Raw genomic sequence first — 18800 nt, 5'->3', positions numbered from 1 at the left:
AATTTCATCTTTGTTTTCCCACAAGTTCTCCCTCCATAATCTTTCAGTTTCAGATGTCATGGACCTGGGTTCCATCCCAGGAAACACATCCATTTATCCATCCCTCCTACTGGTGACAATGAAAAGTTATCATCCAGGAATGGAAACACAGACAGGATCTACTTCACCTGTTTCCCCGGGAGCTTTATTATGCTTTCTTCTATAGAAATCATTCCATTCCCAGTAATAGAAATTTCTAAATGACTCTAGTAATTTTTAGAAAGGACTCAGTAATCCTTTCTGTCTCCGAGTTGCTAGCTTTATAGCAAAACAAAAAATAAGGGGCTGAGGAGATGGCTCAGCGGCTAAAGGCACTTGCTTGCAAAGGCTGCTAGCCCAGGTTCAATTCCTAGCCATTAAAGGCGGATGCAAAAAGTGGCCCTAGTGTCTGGTGTTCGACTGCAGTGGCAAGAAGCCCCAGCTTACACACACACACACACACACACACACACACACACACACACACACACACTATCATTTATTCAGCTAGGAAACAATTCCCTAGACAAGATGTATGGGCTAGGCACTGTTCCAGCGTTACATACATCAGTTTAAGGGGGGACAAAAATCGTTACCCTCACTGAGCAAGTGTGGGGGATATCCAGTAAAAACGCACAGGTAGGCTTTGCTGCTGTTCAAAGGCAGCCCAGTGCTTGGTACAAAGTTCATCGAAGGAACACGATGAATCCGGGGCTGGGCAACTGCAATACCAGCCAGGATGGTCAGGAAAGGTCTCACTGCTAAGGCGACAGCTGATCAAAAGGTTAAAAGAAGAGGGAGCAGGTCACATCAAGTAACTGTGGGAAGACCATTCCAAGCAGAGGGAAGAGAATGGCCTCAGCTCTGAGGGAAGCCCTGGCACAGCATGTTCATAAGAAACAGCGAGAAAACTTCCCAGAACACAGTAAGAGATGGGGGAAGGGATCCTGGGGGAGAGATCAGAGAGGGTATGTGGGGGGCAGGTGAGAGGTGAGCAATGCAGACTACATCTGGAAGGATGCTTAACTCTGAAACGGGAAACCACTGAATTTTTCCAGGTATAGAAATACCCCAAAATGGCTTAGATTTAAACAAGATCATACTGTTTTGAGACTATACAAACTCAAGGAGGAAAAGGAAAAGGAAAAAAAAAAAAAAAACACCTCACGAAAAAGATAAAGAACCCAATTGAAAAAATGGATAGGTGATCTGGACAGACTTTTTCAAAAGATGCTGCCTAAGTGGCCAGCGAATATATATATGAAAGATATGGCAGTCATCGGGAAAATGCAAATGAGGCATTTCACCCCAGAAAGAATGGCTAGCATCAAATAAACAAATAAAACTGCTCTCACTGATGCAGAGAAGAAGGAACTTTATGCATTCCCAGTGGGAATGTGAACTAGCATAGCCTTATGGGTAACAGAAAACCCCAACTACTACTTACTACGAGATAATCTGACAACCCAACCCCTGTGTATCTCTCCAGAGAAAATGGAATCCACACACAAATAACAGGTATCGCTCCCATGCTCGGCCTGACAGCCAAGGCACAAAGAGAATCAGCCAGGAAGATGAATGGGTAATGGAGAGAACACGCAACACACCATCGCACTGTATATCACAGATATTACCTGGCCAGGAAAGGAATGAAGTTTTATCTTTTGAGGCAAAATGAATGCAAACAGAAGTCCCCTCCCCCCCACAGTCATCTGCCTCACCCTCAAAATACTGGGATGACACAAAAACCAACCACTGGGCCACAGCTTACAAGCTGTCCTCAGGGAACATCTACTGAGACACCCTCATGATCAGTATTACGTGTGCATTTGGGGCCTGCTGCATATAAAGAAAATATAATGTGCCTGATTAGAAAATAGGTGCTCATTTAAATGGGAAAATCTTTTTTTAAAAAAAATCTTATCAGTTCTACACAGTAACTCTAATAACTAAACTAAAACCAATGAAACAAATTGTATAAAACTGCATGTAAACACTGGACTACCTGTATTCAAGTCTTAACAAGATGGCTCAGAGTACAGCTTTTGACTTTAGGCTTGATTGCGTTTATGGATCTAGCCCTGTAGTGTGACCTGAGGTAACTTAGCCTGTATTTAGTTGTTTACTTACAAGGTGTATGTAAGTCTTGCCTTGGAGGGTTTAGATGAGGAAGGCGTTGTGTCTAAGCCAGTATGGGTTACTTAGTCACACATGTCCTCCTCTATTGATACTTTTGCTTTTAGGATATCTGTTCTTTTTAAAAATACTCATTTATTTGCAAGAAAGAGGCAAATAAAGAGAATGAAATCAACTCCAGATGCATGCGCCACCTTGTACATCTGGCTTTATGTGGCTACTAGGGAACGGAACCTGGGTCCTTTGGCTTTGCAAGCAAGCATCTTCACCACCAAGCCATCTCTCCAGTCCCTTATATGTATTCTTGCTTTTAAAAAATATACAATTGCTGGGCTGGAGAGATGGCTTGGTGGTTAACCGCTTGCCTGTGAAGCCTAAGGACCCCAGTTCGAGGCTCGGTTCCCCAGGTCCCACGTTAGCCAGATGCACAAGGGGGCACACGTGTCTGGAGTTCGTTTGCAGAGGCTGGAAGCCCTGGCACGCCCATTCTCTCTCTCTCCCTCTATCTGTCTTTCTCTCTGTGTCTGTCGCTCTCAAATTAAAAAAAAAAAAAAATTAAAAAAAAATATATACAATTGCTGAGTGTGGTGGCACATGCCTTTAACCCCAGCACTTGGGATTTAGAGGTAGGAGGAGAACCATGAGTTCGAGGCCACCCTGAGACTACACAGTGAATTTCAGGTCAGCTGAGGCTAGTGCAAGACCCTACCTCGAAAACCTCAAAAAAAAAAAAAAAAAAAAAAAGTACCATTGGGCTGGAAAGATGGCTTAGTGGTTAAGGCACTTGCCTGCAAAGCCAAAGGACCCAAGTTCAAACTCTCCAGGACCCATGTAAGCCAGATACAACTGAGCCAGGCATGGTGGCCAGCCTGGGTTACATAATAAGTTACAGGTCAGCCTGGGCTAGAGCGAGACTCTGACTCATAACTGGAGAGAGAACTCGTCAGTTACATATGCTTCCTACACAAACATGTGGGGCCAGAGTTTGAGCCTCCAGAACCCACATGAGCAGCAGGGTGTGACCTCATGCCTGGGGAGTCCTATGAAGGGAGCGGAGACCAGAGACTTGCTAGAGATGACAAACAGCAAGCGATCACAAAGACAGAACACAAGAGGAGGCAAACGATGGAGGAGAACGCCGCCTCCGCAGGCAAGCCCACAGAGCACCACATCAGTGCATACACGTGTACCCACCACACACCATACCACACCACAAAAATGTATAATTTTCTGTCAATTAAAAATAAAAAAAAAATTAAGCTGGGCATGGTGGCGCACACCTTTAATCCCAGCACTCAGGAGGCAAAGGTAGGTGGACCACTGTGAGTTCGAGGCCACCCAGAGACTACATGGTGAGTTCCAGGTCAGCCTGAGGTATGAGATCCTACCTCGAAAAACCATAAAAGAAAAATAAATAAATAAATTTAAAAAATGCAAGAGCTGGGCGGGGTGGCACACACCTTTAATCCCAGCACTTGGGAGGCAGAGGTAGGAGGATCGCCATGAGTTCAAGGCCACCCTGAGACTACATAGTGAACTCCAGGTCAACCTGAGCTAAAGTGAGACCCTACTTGAAAACCCAAAAATAAATAATACAGAAAAAGAAACAAAGTATATGGAAGTGAGTGGGGCAGCTGGGGACCACTGCTCAAGGGAAGAGATGAGGGTGACGTGCACAGGTCACAGAAGAAAGAAGGGGTTCACAGGCTATAGGGAAATGAGAGATGGAAGACTATTATGCTTTGGGCTTTGACTTGAGCCACTGAAAAAAATGGGGCTGCCATAAGCTCAAACAGGGAACAGGGCGACCCTAAATTTGGAACTTTTAACCACTGAACACTCAGGCAGAGCTGTGAGCAAAACCTTGGGACACAGATCTGAATTTCACGAGCGAGATCAGGGGGAGAGGTGTAACGCTGGGATTCGCCTGCACAAGGACTGAAAAATGTGCTCAATCAAAATAGGGAAGAGCTCTGAGGTTTCCGGCGGAGCATGGTCACATGACCAGGTCTGGGAGAAGCAGCAAAGCCAGGAAAGACTGAGGAGCTGTGGCCGGTGGTGGAGGTGGGGACAAAGGGAGGAAAGGGAGGAAAGGGAGTTTGCCCAATGCTGGAAACCAAGTCAAGACAAGTGTTTTGGGGAGAAAGAGGTCACTTGGATGTCAGTGTTATTGACAGGCCAAATAAGATAAAAACTAAAGAGGGACTGTCTACTTTAGCAACATGAATATCATCAGGATCTTAACTAAAGCAGCTTCGGGGTGGGGGCAGAGTTTGAGTGGCATGCTTGGGACAGCTGACTGCCGCACTGGGAAGGTAACACATCAGGTAACGATGCATGCCATGAAACCACGAGGGGCTGGGAGGGCCCGATTCACCTCAGTTCAATTCCCCAGCTCCCATGTAACGAGCTGGGCATGGCCACACAAACCACAGTCCTGTGGGTGGTGGAGACATATTAACTCACGCCTGTGCATTCATTCCAACATTAACCAAGAGCCTATGATATACCAGGCATAAAATACAAAATTAACGCATGGCCGAGAGGTAAAGATGGACAATACACTAATGATTATAGTTTAACACATCACAATGGGGTAAATGCTATGTATCTTTTCTCAAAAAGGATTTAAAATTTTTTGTTTATTTTTATTTATTCATTTATTTGAGAGTGACAGCCATAGAAAGAGGCAGATAGAGAGAGAATGGGCGCGCCAGGGCCTCCAGCCACTGCAAATGAACTCCAGATGCGTGCGCCCCCTTGTGCATCTGGCTCACGTGGGTCCTGGGTAATAGAGCCTCGAACTGGGGTCCTTGGGCTTCACAGGCAAGCAATTAACTGCTAAGTCATCTCTCCAGCCCAAATCATTGTCTTTTGATAAAATAGTTATTATGTTTAGTTATTTCTCACACTTTGGACACTCAAATAATTTATATTTAATAACTGTTGCAGTTACCTTCTCGTTGCTGGCACAAAGCACCCAACCAAAAGCAGGTAAAGGGAGAAAGGGCTCATTTTGACTTTTAGACCCAAGAAGCGGCTCTATGATGACATCTATGACATCATCTCCTGGCCAACATCAGGAGGTGGACAGCAGCAGCAGCAGCAGAGTGTGCCAAACGTGCAGAGAAGCTGGCTAAACATCCATAAGCCTGCACCCAGAGAACCACTTCCTCTAAAAAGGCCCCAACTCCCAAACTGCAGTAGCTGGGGACCTAGCATTCAGAACACATGCGTGTATAGGGGACTCCTGACTCAAACCACCATAACAACATATTACATATTATTTAACTCCAATAGTATGTCTCCTTTGACCCTTAATTTTTAAGTGGTTATTTTAAAAATGTTTTATTTATTTATTTGCAAGCAGAGGGAGACAGGGAGGAGAGACAGACAGAATGGGTTCACCAGGGCCTCTTGCCACTGCAAATGCACTCCAGATGCATGTACCATTTTGTGCCATCTCTTCAGCCCCTATCCTTAGGTTTTTTTTGTTTGTTTGTTTTATTATTCGAATTAGGGTCTCACTCTAGCCCAGGCTGACCTGGAATTCACTATGTAGTCTCAGGGTGGCCTCGAACTCACAGCAATCTTCCTACCTGTGCTTCCCAAGTGCTGGGATTAAAGGCGTGCGCCACCACACCTGGCATCCTAACCTTAGTTTTTTAAACTGGGTTTTAACTTTGAGATATGATCAGTCACTAAACTTATAGCAAAATAAAAAGTCAGTATCATGAATAAAAATTGTTTTGAACTGGAGAGATGGCATAAAGTTAAGGTACTTGCCTATAAAGCCTAACGACGTGGGTTCAATTCCCCAATACCCACATAAAGCCAGATACCCAAAGTAGCATGTGCACCTGGAGTTTGTTTACAGTAGTTGGAGGCCCTGGCATACCCATTCCCTTCTTTCTAGCTCTCTCTGCTTGCAAATAAATATTTTTAAAATGTAAAATAAAAAGGAAATTAAAAACACGGTCTTAACAAGGCTAAGGAAAAATGTGTCCTTTTTGAAAACCTTAGTTTGCTTCTAAATGCTTTAGTTCAAAAAGAGTTTAATTCTTCGAAGAAGAGCTTTGGGAATATTGAATGTTATGCAGTATGTAAAGGAAAGCAACGTAAGTGAGGGGAAAAGTAATATTCCTGCTAAAGCACGAAATTAAAGCTCTCAGCAGGATCTAGCAGGGAAACACCCACCTGCGAAATGCTGCATTGGTAGAAGCAAGCCTGAGCTTTCCTCACAAATGCACACTGCCTTTACAGCAGCCATTTTTCCATCCTGCAGCAGACAGATTCATTAGGTCAGGGTAGACAGGTGTCAGCCATAATTGCAGTGCGTGCCCTTAATAGCTTCGTACATTCTCACCCTCTGCCTTTTTTTTTTCCTTTTCCCTATTTCATGTCCACTAAAGGAAATGCAAACATGTGGAAGGCTTGTGCTGTGATGAAAATGCTATGCACTATGCGTGTTAGGAGTATAATATACTTTTCATATATATATATATAAAGGGGAGGCAGAGGTAGGAGGATTGCCGTGAGTTTGAGGTCACTCTGAGACTACATAGTGAATTCCAGGTCAGCCTGAGCTAGAGTGAGACCCTATCTTGAAAAAATAATAATAATAATAATTGAGTTTTTCTAAAAGAAGTGAATAGTATTTTTTATTTTATTTTTATTTTTATTTATTTATTTATTTATTTTTGGTTTTTCGAGGTAGGGTCTCACTATGGTCCAGGCTGACCTGGAATTAACTCTGTAGTCTCAGGGTGGCCTTGAACTCATGGTGATCCTCCTACCTCTGCCTCCCAAGTGCTGGGATTAAAGGCGTGCACCACCACGCCCGGCCTTGAATAGTATCTTTTCTTAAAGTATCATTTCTTTGATTCATCTTTGACTCATTAGTTGCCCTGCCAGAATTACTATCTCCTTAAAGTGCTGTAATCCACCAGCACAGTTGTCAGGAGAGGTAACTGGTTTTGTGTGTGGATCTCCCGTTCCACTGCTCATCAGCACGGTCCTGGGTCAGCACACAGCACCCGGAGCATCCAGCTTGTTCAACGTACTGCTGAATGATCATGACTGAAAGGGTTTGAGTCCTACTTCTCTCAGACTGCTCTTCCCTGGTCTTCCTCAAACTTCCTATTGATGCAATACTGTGCAGGTTAACACTAGCTTTTCATGCTTGCTTTCTAGCCCACTAGAGCCTATCAAGTTGAGCAGACCAGTCAAATCCTACAACTCCTCCATTAAGGAAGTTATTCTGTGGGCTGGAGAGATGGCTTAGTGGTTAGGATGCTTGCCTGCAAAGCCAAAGGACCCAGGTTTGATCCCCCAGGACTCACATAAGCCAGCTATGCAAGGTGGCACATGCATCTGGAGTTTGTTTGTGGTGGCAAGAGACCCTAGCATACCCATTCTCTCTCTTAAATAAATAAATAAATTTTAAAAAGAAGGTATCCTGTAAATTCCTGATCTTTGGGTTTTAAGGCTTGAGCAACTGAAAGAATGGGGCTTCTGGTAGATCAAATTTTGGCCCTAGACATCTAATATGCATTTCTAGAACCCAAGCTTATGTCATACAAGCTCTTATTAATAATTAAATCTTTTATTTTTTTTCAGGGTGTGGTGGTTTGATTCAGGTGTCCCCCATAAACATAAGTGTTCTGAATGCTAGCTCCCCAGCTGATGGATATTTGGGAATTAATGCCTCCTGGAGGGAGTGTATTGTTGGGGGTGGGCTTATGGGCTTTATAGCCAGTTTCCCCTTGCCAGTGTTTGGGCACACCCTCCTGTTGCTGTGGTCCACCTTCTGTTGGCCAGGGGATGTTGTCCACTCTCTGCTCATGCCATCGTTTTCCCCTGCCATCGTGAAGCTTCCCGTCGAGCCTGTAAGCCAAAATAAGTCTCTTTTTCCCAGAAGCTACTCTTGGTTGGGTGATTTCTGCCAGCAATGCGACCCGGACTGCAACAGTAAAGTGGTACCGAGGAGTGGGATTGCTGCTAGACACCTGACTGTGTGGCTTTGGCCTTTTGGAGCTGATTTTCAAGAGGAATGTGGAAGGAGTTGAAACTTTGGCCTAAGAGATGCCTTGCAGTGCTGTAAGTACAGTTTGATGGACTATTCTGGTCTGAGCTGCAAGACCTGAAGGCAGTAAGAACTATGGACTGTGAGGTTTGGCTTATGAGGGGGAGAAAGAGCTGTGCTTGGACTGGGATAGCAGTTTGTGTGAGAAGCTTGCTCTTATGCCCATGTCCTGAGAAGTTGTGCAGGGTTGCTTTGCACAGAAATGAACTGGTGTGAGCAGAGGGATATGGCACAGAAAGAAAAATCTTTGGGTGAACTGTTGCCTGTTCAGCTGCAACTGAGAGATTACAACCTATGAGACTGGGCTAGCTGACCTGCACTGGGGCAACAAGAAGAATGTAGACTCTTTTGAAGGGGCCTGAGTGCTTAAGGAGTCCTGTTCTTCAAAGTCTGCTTTAATCCCCCCTGGATTAACAAGTTGGCACCCTACCTGGTATTGTGGAGTATAAGAAGTGCTGGAAAGAGGGTCATTGAGTTTGCAACATGGTCTTGTGTTTTGGAAATGACCATGGGCAGTGTGAAGCAGGTTTGCTGGTTGCCTGCATAGAGACCCCATGGGGCCATGAGGATGAACCGTGGCTTGCAGTGGAGACCCAGTGGAGATGCCGGGACCATGAGATGGCTGCCAAGGAGCTGCCGGCCCCGGTGAAGTTCCCAGGACTGTGAGTAGCCTAGCTGGAGGAGCAGAATTGGAATGCCAGAGACTTGTTGCTGGTTAGAATTATCGGACTTGAAGATTTGTCACTGGCTAGAGTTGCTGGACTTGAAGCTACAGAGTCTGATGTTTGCCCTGGTTGTTTTAAATCTGGTATTAGTTTAATGTTTCTTTGCTATGCCCAATGCCATCTTTTGCACTGTGAATATTTATTCTGTGCCATTATGGGTTTTCTGAGGTTATTTTTTGGTATTATGGCTCAGTTAAAAGATCTTGGACTATGGGATGTATGAACATCATTGGGATTGATAAAAACTATGGGGACTTTTAAAGTCCAACTGAATGCATTGTATTTTACATCATGTATGGATATCAGTTTATGGGAGCCAGGGGCGGAATGTGGTGGTTTGATTCAGGTGTCCCCCATAAACTTAGGTGTTCTGAATGCTAGGTTCCCAGCTGATGGATATTTGGGAATTAATGCCTCCTGGAGGGAGTGTATTGTTGGGGGCAGGCTTATGGGCTTTATAGCCGGTTTCCCCATGCCAGTGTTTGGCACACCCTCCTGTTGCTGTGGTCCACCTTATGTTGGTCAGGGGGTGATGTCCACTCTCTGCTCATGCCATAGTTTTCCCCTGCCATCATGGAGCTTCCCCTCGAGCCTGTAAGCCAAAATAAATCTCTTTTTCCAAGAAGCTACTCTTGGTTGGGTGATTTCTACCAGCAATGCGAACCAGACTGCAAAAAATAGTTGAAAAAATCTATTGCTACAACTATTAGGTAAAAGAGATTCAAAGCAATGTAATACACAATTACACCTGATATTTGATGCTCTTCCTTTGAATTTACTTGGAGTTGCAGGAAGTATGGGTCTCAAGATACTGCACAAGACTATTTGCATGAACTACTCCAGTGTCTGGCAGGACTGCAAAGGGCACATCTTCGGATCTCAGTGAGAGACTGCTTAAGGCGGCATCAACATCAGGGCGAAAAATCTCAGCAATTTGAAATGCCTCCTAGAACAAGGACCATGTTCATAGAAGAAATAATAGGATAGTGGATGGAAGAATAAAGTATGTGAGAAATTTTTATGACTCTTCTTTCATTTTAAACCCTGTTTGTGGGGGGGATGTTATCTGCTAAAATTAACTGCTTTCAATATCAGAGGTTTAACTATAACGTTGTCTCTACTCAAGAGGAGTTTAGCTTAAACATAATTATTTCAGGGGCTGGAGAAATGGCTTAGCGGTTAAGCGCTTGCCTGTGAAGCCTAAGGACCCTGGTTCAAGGCTCGATTCCCCAGGACCCACGTTAGCCAGATGCACAGGGGGGCGCACGCGTCTGGAGTTAGTTTGCAGTAGCTAGAAGCCCTGGAGCACCCACTGTCCTCTCCCTCCCTTTCTCTCTCTCCCTCCCTCTCTCTCTCTCTCTCTGCCTCTTTCTCTCTCTGTCACTCTCAAATAAATAAATAAAAGTAAACAACAAAAATTTTTTTTAAAAAAACCATGAAGGCTAAAAAAACAAAAATTATTTCATGTTTGAGGGAACTCAAAAAGGAAGCCCAATAAATATTTTATATTTGAAACTAAAAGCACTGTGTGCAGGCTTTTAATAAAGCCGTACTGACGTCCATCATTCTTTTAAATCTAAAACAATGTTACAAGTCATAAAATGACAAAAAAGAGAAATGCATTGAATTTTGAATCACCCAAGAATATTCTGCCATGCAATTTTTCCTATTTAGTAAATATGTAGCAAAACAACTTTAAGATATCGTGTTGGGCTGGAGAGATTACTTAGTGGTTAAGGAGCTTGCCTGCAAAGCCTGAAGACCCAGGTAACCCACAGAAGCAATATGCACAAGGTGGCACATATGACTGGAGTTCACTTGCAGTGGCCAGAGGCCCTGCCATGCCCATTCTCTCCCCCTCTAATAAATAAGTAAATAAAGTAAAATATTTTTTAAAAGATGTCATGTCATTAAAACAGAAAACAAGACAGTTTCAACATATACATGGGATAAACCGGAGAGCTGCCCAAGCTGTTCTCTTTATTTCTACTCCTTTCTATTTCTAGGATGTTTCTGTCAAATAGATTACACACCATGATATGTGAAAGCTATGAAATTGTCAGGTCACATCAATTTTATTGTAACTAATATTAATCACACAAATGTTGTGGGGTTCCCCCCTCCTTTAAAAAAAAAATCAATTCTACTCAAATAAAAGCTCTGCTTAAAATGAACCGAAAGGGCTGGTAGCAGTGCTCAGTGACAGAAGGCTTGCCTAGCATGCCTAGAGACCATGAGTTTGATGTTTAGCATTAAAATAATAATAATAATAATAATAATAATAATAATAAAAGAACTGGAGAACCATATAAAAAAATTAAGAAAAGCTAAGTCATTTGGTGCTTCCTGCATGCTAGGAACCATCACCAGAAAAACAAATTCGCTGGCCGGTAAGCAAGAGCCAGCAGAGTTCTCCCCACTCCTTTACCCTCAGCATAGAGCACAATAAGCCTCAATAGTGAGCCTTGTTCCCAGGAAATGCTGGCTGGCCTCTTAGGGAGGAACCCTGCTTCCAGTACATCCATTCAGCCTGGCACTCAGGGATCCTGCAGTTGCCGTGGAAACCGGACCAAAGCTCACACATGACCGCACTTACAGTAAAAGGCTGCCCCTAGACCTGCAGGCAGCGCCCCCCCGCCCACTGCACTTGGTTTGCCTCCACTAAAAAGATGCGAGACTTAATCTTCCTCTTCCCGCCACCGTCGCCTCACAATATTGACCCTTCACCCATCAACACTGATCACAGGACCTTGAGAGACCAGGAAACACCTCCGCCTAGCAACAGACTGTAAAAACTGTAGGATGTCAGATTTAGTGAGCTACCAAATATATCCTCTGGGAAAGACAATGATCACTCCTCTCCCTCTCTCTTTTAGAATTTTCTTTTTTTAAGGAATTTTTAAAAACATTTTTATTTTTTGAAATATGTTTTATTATTTATTAGGGAGAAAGTGAGAGAATATGAATATGCGTACTCCAGCCACTGCAAAGGAACTCCAGATGTATGCGCCCCTTTGTGCATCTGGCTTACGTGGGTCCCAGTGAATCGAACCGGGGTCCTTAGGCTTTGCAGGCAAATGACTTAACCACAAAGCCATTTCCTCAGCCCTCTTTTTGTTTTTATATCTTTATTTGAAAGAGAGAGAGAGTATATGAGAATGGGCATGCCAGGACCTCTAGCCACTGCAAAAGGACCCCAAACTCATGCACCACCTTGTGCATGTGGCTTACGTGGGTCCTGAGGAATCAAACCTAGGTCCTTTGGTTTTGCAGGGAAGCACCTTCACCACTAAGCCATCTCTCCAGCCCATCACTCCTCTTTTAAAAACAGCGAATACTCTGATCACCGCCATCCCTGAAAGACACCTCCCTTCATCTTAATTTGTGCAGGAAAAGGGATCAGTCTTACTTCTCCAGGGAAGGGCGCGATAGCAAAATTTTAGAGCTCAGAGAATGAAGTCAGAAGAGGCGTACCACATCAGTCATGATGTGCCTCACTCTGGTTCAAAGGAGCTGGAGTTGACTGTGTTCAAACAACTGGACCCGGCACCAAAGCTCTCCAGGAGACAGTCATTTTCAAGTAGCAAGCAAAACCGGAAATGGTGTTCAGACAGGGCAACTGAGCAGGAACCAAAGTCCAAGGTGGCAAATTTCTATTCTAATATTTTCTGTTTCTGACAGGAAGGGAAAGAGCAAGCGAGGGAAGGAAACATGCACACTGCACAGTGACTCCATGCACACCTTTTATCTACCCCAGGACAACACAGGGCAGGATGCACAACCACCCCATTTCATTTAAACAAAGACTTCAGGCAGCTCAAAGAGGTGAAGACATTTGCTCCAAGTCACACAGCCAGCCAACAGAACAGAAATTTTAACTCTGATGGACTGACTTGGAACATGTATTGCACCAGACCTCATACTGTTTCCTTAAAGAACGTATGAATGGGGTGATTTACTATCTATGAGAAAACCTACGAGAGCTTATAGAAATAAGTCATAAGTTTTTTTATACTTGTCTAAAGTCCATATAACCAGACTATTTTTCTGTCTTTTATGAAATACATGAATGGCAAGTATGTAATCTTATATCTAGGATTTTTTTTTTAAAGGATCAACTTCTAAGTAATGCTATAAGGTCATTACAAGTTCAGGCCAACCTCTTATACATTAGGGAATACTGAGTATGTCCTGAAATTGATATCTTCAAACAAATTGGCTAACTCTCCCAAAACAAATTATAAACACAAGTTTCAATCATATGACTTTAAAACAAACAAGACTCCATTTGCTACCAAACTGGAAATACTAAGAGCATAAATATGTGTTAATAAATACTATCACCTTTACTTTTTTTTTTTTTTTTGGTTTTTTGAGGTAGGGTCTCACTCTGGTCCAGGCTGACTTGGAATTAACTCTGTAGTCTCAGGGTGGCCTTGAACTCATGGCAATCCTCCTACCTCTGCCTCCCGAGTGCCGGGATTAAAGGCGTGCGCCACCATGCCCGGCTACCTTCACACTTTTTAAATAAAGGCAGAACCAGCAGCACTGTTCAGGAACTGATTCTCTGCACACAGAAAGCAGGTTAGCCCACCATTCTGGTATCTCCCTATGATGATCACAATCTTTAGGTAAGACCCTCGGGCATCACTAATTAACTGAAATGGAAAAGTTTAATCCTATATTTATTCTAGAAGAAGAAAAGTAAGTGCTCAACACTGCCTGCACCAATTGCTTAACTAACAATGAGGCACTTTGACCTTAACTTCTCTATAACTTCAGAATGAAGTCAAGAAAACTCTCTGGAGTTAAAATAATTTAAAATAATTCATATATTTAAATAATTCAGGATTAGAAAGGACAGCAAATAAAACCCCATCATTTAAGAAAGAAATATTGTGTCATGTTGACTTAAGATCCCTTTAATACATGGAAATAAAACAGAAAGTGAAATTTTCTTTTGTTCCTTGTCCTCAGCTTCATGCTCATCTCACTCCACATCTTTTCCTCATTTCCCCAGGAAAATGGTATCAAACACTTGGCATGTGCCCTTCCTCCTCAGTCATATTAAAGACCTCATAGAAGTATACATCTATAGACTGCCAAGAGTACAGTTTGGTATTTAAAAAAATCCTCTAAGTTATGTCATACTGAATATATCACCTTGCAATTTGCCTGTTTCTTTCAATATGTATATTAAAACATAACCAGGCCTTAGTATTTCATATCCCCTTGGCTCCATTCAAAAAAATCAATTTTTAAATGATTTCCATTCTACCATTAACATGGCAGATGTTTGACCATTAACGTGGTAGAATTCAATGGCACATATGAATTCCCCGTCCCTTCAGTTACTTCCAAGTTCTTTCACAGACATGTGCATCTCCTCAGAATGTTTGCTTTAGCATATAGACTATAAATATTTTCACGACCAAGTTCCAGATGCAAAAAGAGTTGTTTGAATCAATCCAGTCTTTGCGCACAGGCTTCCTTCCCCCACTAGGAACGAGGAACATGTAGCAAATACTTGACATTTAGGTCTAGAGGCAGAGGCATGACTGTTCACTCCAAAGAATGAGGTTTCCTTGGAAAAGAGTATCAGCTCTGGAAAAAAAAATAATTTTTATATAACTAAAATCTAAAGTTATTTATAAAAGAGCTGTATCGATGTTTTGGTGGAGTGGACTGCAAGATAACTTTAAAATAACCAATTCACGGGAGTAGTTCCCTCCAAACGACCAACAAAGCAAATGAAGAGCACAGAGAAGCCTGAGAGATTTACTCTATGCTGTAACACAAGCCAGGGTTTAAAGGCACAGGAAACTTATTTCACAGGGGAATGCACATACGGGAACTCCTCCCTGAAGAATTCCACATGCTGAGATGCCCTGATGAACTGTGTGCATGTAGAATTTCTTATCTTTTTCTTGCAGCCAGAGACATGGTAGTCTTTCAAGGAAACATCTATTTAAATTTTTTTTGCAAGTCTCCAGGGGTGTCAATTAAACTGGGACAGGGACCAACAGGTATGGGAAATTGTCTGCAAGCATTTGCCATCAAGTTATACGCCTTGCTGGAGGAGCCAGCTGTCTTAAATAACCATCCTTTCCCTGGGGCCACAAGTCTGGGCAAGAATGTTACTCATGTCAGAGACTCATGTCCAAAGATTAGATTTGAATGGAGAAGCAAAGGAAATGTAGTCTCTCTTCTCCAGCTGGGACTGATTATTCCGCTCCCTACAAGAAGGCTGTTATTTAGCCTGAAAAGACGCATCTCCTTCCCTCTTGGATGGCTTCCAATCCATCTTGGCACCTGAATCTCAGAGCACACCATGCCTCCCACGGCCTCGGTGCCTCTCGGCCTCTCTCTGGGAAGATGCTCTGGCCACATTTCTCCAGCCTAATGAGCAGAAGTCACCCTAGGATTCTTTTATGGTGGGGAAACGTGGGAACCCGGGCATGTTGGATTAGGTCAGCTGGACGGCTCAAGACAAGATAGTGCCCACGTTTGAATGCCTGGAGACCGGGTCTATCTTTTCTGCCAGGAAACCCAGAACACCCACATATAGACTCTCAACCCACATGGAGAATGAGCAAGTCGATGAACTTCAGAAAGGCAAGGGACACCAGGTTCAGGGCTCATAGGATGACTGACAGGTGCATGGAAATATCTGTGAAAAGCCAGAGGGCTGAGAACCAGTATGAGGAGACCAAGAGAGGCCAAAATGGGTTAAGGAATCATGATGCATTCCATATTTAGTGCAACCAATAACTTAAGCACCCATACAACAATAGAAATCCACTACAGGCTCAATTTTCTAAAGAACCTTTACAGATGCGAGATCTGAAGGAAAAAAGAAAACATTCATCATGCCTTCACGCCCCACCTCTATAACATGATGACAAGCCCCATAGGCAGACTAAAGACGAGCCCTCTCATGTTTGGTAAATGACAGCCCTGTTCCTTGTCCCCTTCGCTAGTGTTCCCTAGTCTGACTAGAGCCCCAATTCTCTGTCAGGGAAATTTTATTTCATTCCCACCCACTAACTGGAGACCAAGAAATTAGGTTTACCTTTAACTTCTTTTGCTCAGTATCCAGCAGGTTTTTGTTTTTTAGCACTTCCTGTAGGGCATCAGGAAGGTCACTGGCTTTTTTTTTTTTAATGGATAACTGCTTTTGATGCCAGCCTTCCAGGGTAAATAATCTCAACAGAGGAACTTGGTGACAAAAGTTGGTAATGTATTTTGTTAACGTGTTATCTCTACTGAAAACACGAGCTCATGATTTATTTACAAAACATGGTTCTGCTATGACTGTGATCTTTATTGATCTTGCTTTTCTTTTCTTTCTTTCCTTTTTGAGGCAGGGCCTCCTTCTAGCTTAGGCTGGCCTCAGACGCATGGAGTTCGATCAAATCCTTGGACCTCAACTCCCGAGTGCTGGGATTAGAGGTGTGAGCCAGGCCTGGTGACAGTGCGGACCCATTCCAGCACTCCCTTCCCAAAAGATCAACAGAGAGGCCTCATGGCGAATCCAAGGGGAAGCGGGAGGCACCACAAAGGCAGCCTGGAGCCAGCTAGACTTCCAGGCTGGGGGGGGGGGGGCATGCACACGGCTCAGCGTGTCTGGGGAGTCCGCTATCAGCACAAGGGAGACTGCAATTCCCGGGGGCTCAAGTCCAGTGCACTTTCTTCCTGCACACTGCTACTGCTAACAAGTCGTGTTTGAATATGCCCACCCCGCTGCCTTCAGGACAGTTGGATTAAGGAATCGCGAAAATTTGTAGCCTTTCACCCTCAGGAGAGTTCAGCAGTCCTTCCCTCTTGCGTCATCAGAAACCACCGTGGGATAAATAATTTGACGATCACTGCCATGAGCCCTGCGCATAACAAGCTCTCCACTGTTCCTTTTGTCTGAGCTGGCTTGGCTCTCATTCCCCTCCTGACCTCGTCCAGAGGCAACACCCCATTAAAATTCATGATGTCTCCCTCCTTTGCAAGTGGCTGATTGCGGCTGTCAGTTCTCAGCTCAAGGGTTTTCATACCGCCGGGGAGGACAATGCCAGGCACTCGCTGCTAAGGAAGTCAGCCAAGCTCAATTTTTCTATCTCAGTTCTGCTGCCAAAAGCATAGATTATTTTTCCCCGCCTTCTAGAAAAACACATCTTTAAAAAAATATTTTATTTATCCATTTATTTGACAGAGAAGGAGGGGGAGGAGAAAGAGAGAATGGGTGAGCCAGGGTCTCCAGCCACTGCAAAAGAACTCCAGATGCATGCAAAACACCCCCCACCCCCACCTTGTGCATCTGGCTAACGTGTGTCCTGGGAAATCGAACCTGGGTCCTTTGGCTTTGCAGGCAAGTGCCTTAACTGGCAAGCCATCCCTCCAGCGGCCCCCCCCCCCCAAAAAAAAACCCCACATCTTTCTGGGTCAGCACTGCACTTTAAGAGAGGTAAAGAGGGCATGCTTCGGTCCCTCAGCAGAGGGAGCTACCTTGGCTCCACCACACTGCGCCTCGCCTCTGTTCCTTGGGAACCTGAATTCACCACTGGCGGCACAGGGAGGGAGCAGGGCTCTGTACTCTGCGAGTTCTCTGTGCTTCACGGACACTGAGACACCAAACAAACTGACCCACAACAAAACGGGAACTGAGGACGGGACACTCGGCTCCAAAAAGGTTCTTGAGGTGCCAAAGTCCCTGGGCGGAATGCTGAACCAGCTGCTTTCTTCATCCGGGGCTACCACTGCAGAATGAAGGGCAGGGCAGTGGAAATCAAGTTATATACTCTACAGTCCTGCCTGAATGGCTCCCTAAGCCCATCTCCCCCTGCCCCTCACACCCAAACACTTGCATTCTTCTATTTTGGCAAAAACGAACAAAGAACAACAAAAAAATGATAGTAATGTTCTGAAAGAAGAGAAGAACAAAACATTTTTCAGTCCTTAAAAAGTAAATATAGAGCCAGGCGTGGTGGTGCACGCCTTTAATCCCAGTCCTCGGGAGGCAGAGGTAGGTGGATTGCCATGAGTTCAAGGCCACCCTGAGACTCCATAGTGAATTCCAGGTCAGCCTGGGCTAGAGTGAGACCCTACCTCAAAAAAAAAAAAAAAAAAAGTCAATATAACTCAGAACAATCACAGGATTGTTGTATATAACTAGAAGAGGCCTAAAAGTTTAAACTGTGCTGAAATGCCATGCCCTTCCCGTTTCATCTAGGTGGAAACAAGCTGGGAGAAATTGAAGGAATTATCTGAGGTGAAAATGCAGAGCAAGTTTAGGAAGAAACCAAGTCCAGACACTCCTAGGGGTTCCTTCCACTTCATTTCTATGACAGGGAACAGGACGGCGGTACACCAGAGATTAACAGAACACCTCAGAGACGAAGTTTTCCTACGTTGCCAGGCAAAGAGGAGACACAGCGAGGCATCTGTTGTTCACTACTTTTGTAGAGCTGCAACCAAAATATTAGAACACCTTATATGAGTAAGGATGATTTTGGAGTAAAGAGCATGTCAGGGGCCTTAGTGCAGGAATGCCTGAGCCCAGATGCTCTGGCAAGACATGATGATGGCAGGGCATGCATGAAAGAACAGGTGGCTCACTTCATGGCAGACAGGAAGCAGAGAGAGAAAAGATACAAGGCACAGCCCAAACAAGCTATAACCCCAAGGGCACAATCCCAGTGACATACTTCATCCAAGTAGGGCTCACCTCTTACTATTTACCACTTCCTAATAAAATCATATTATGAATTCATCAAGAGATTAATCCATTCAGAGCCTTCACTTCCCCAAAGACCATGAGTTGGCAGCTATGCCTTTATTTCACACAT

General features: G+C 44.0%; 1 protein-coding gene across 5 annotated transcripts in view; it reads right to left on the bottom strand.

Moving 5' to 3' along the window:
- Dclk2 (doublecortin like kinase 2) overlaps window positions 1-18800 on the bottom strand; it is a 152853-nt gene that overhangs the window by 60387 nt on the left and 73666 nt on the right. The gene's annotated exons all lie outside the window — the stretch shown is intronic.

Source organism: Jaculus jaculus, chromosome 12 (genome assembly GCF_020740685.1).
Source record: "Jaculus jaculus isolate mJacJac1 chromosome 12, mJacJac1.mat.Y.cur, whole genome shotgun sequence".
In the NCBI taxonomy this organism is placed as follows: Eukaryota; Metazoa; Chordata; class Mammalia; order Rodentia; family Dipodidae; genus Jaculus; species Jaculus jaculus.
Note: the sequence above shows the minus strand (reverse complement) of the source record. Positions and strands in the feature narration are given on the sequence as shown.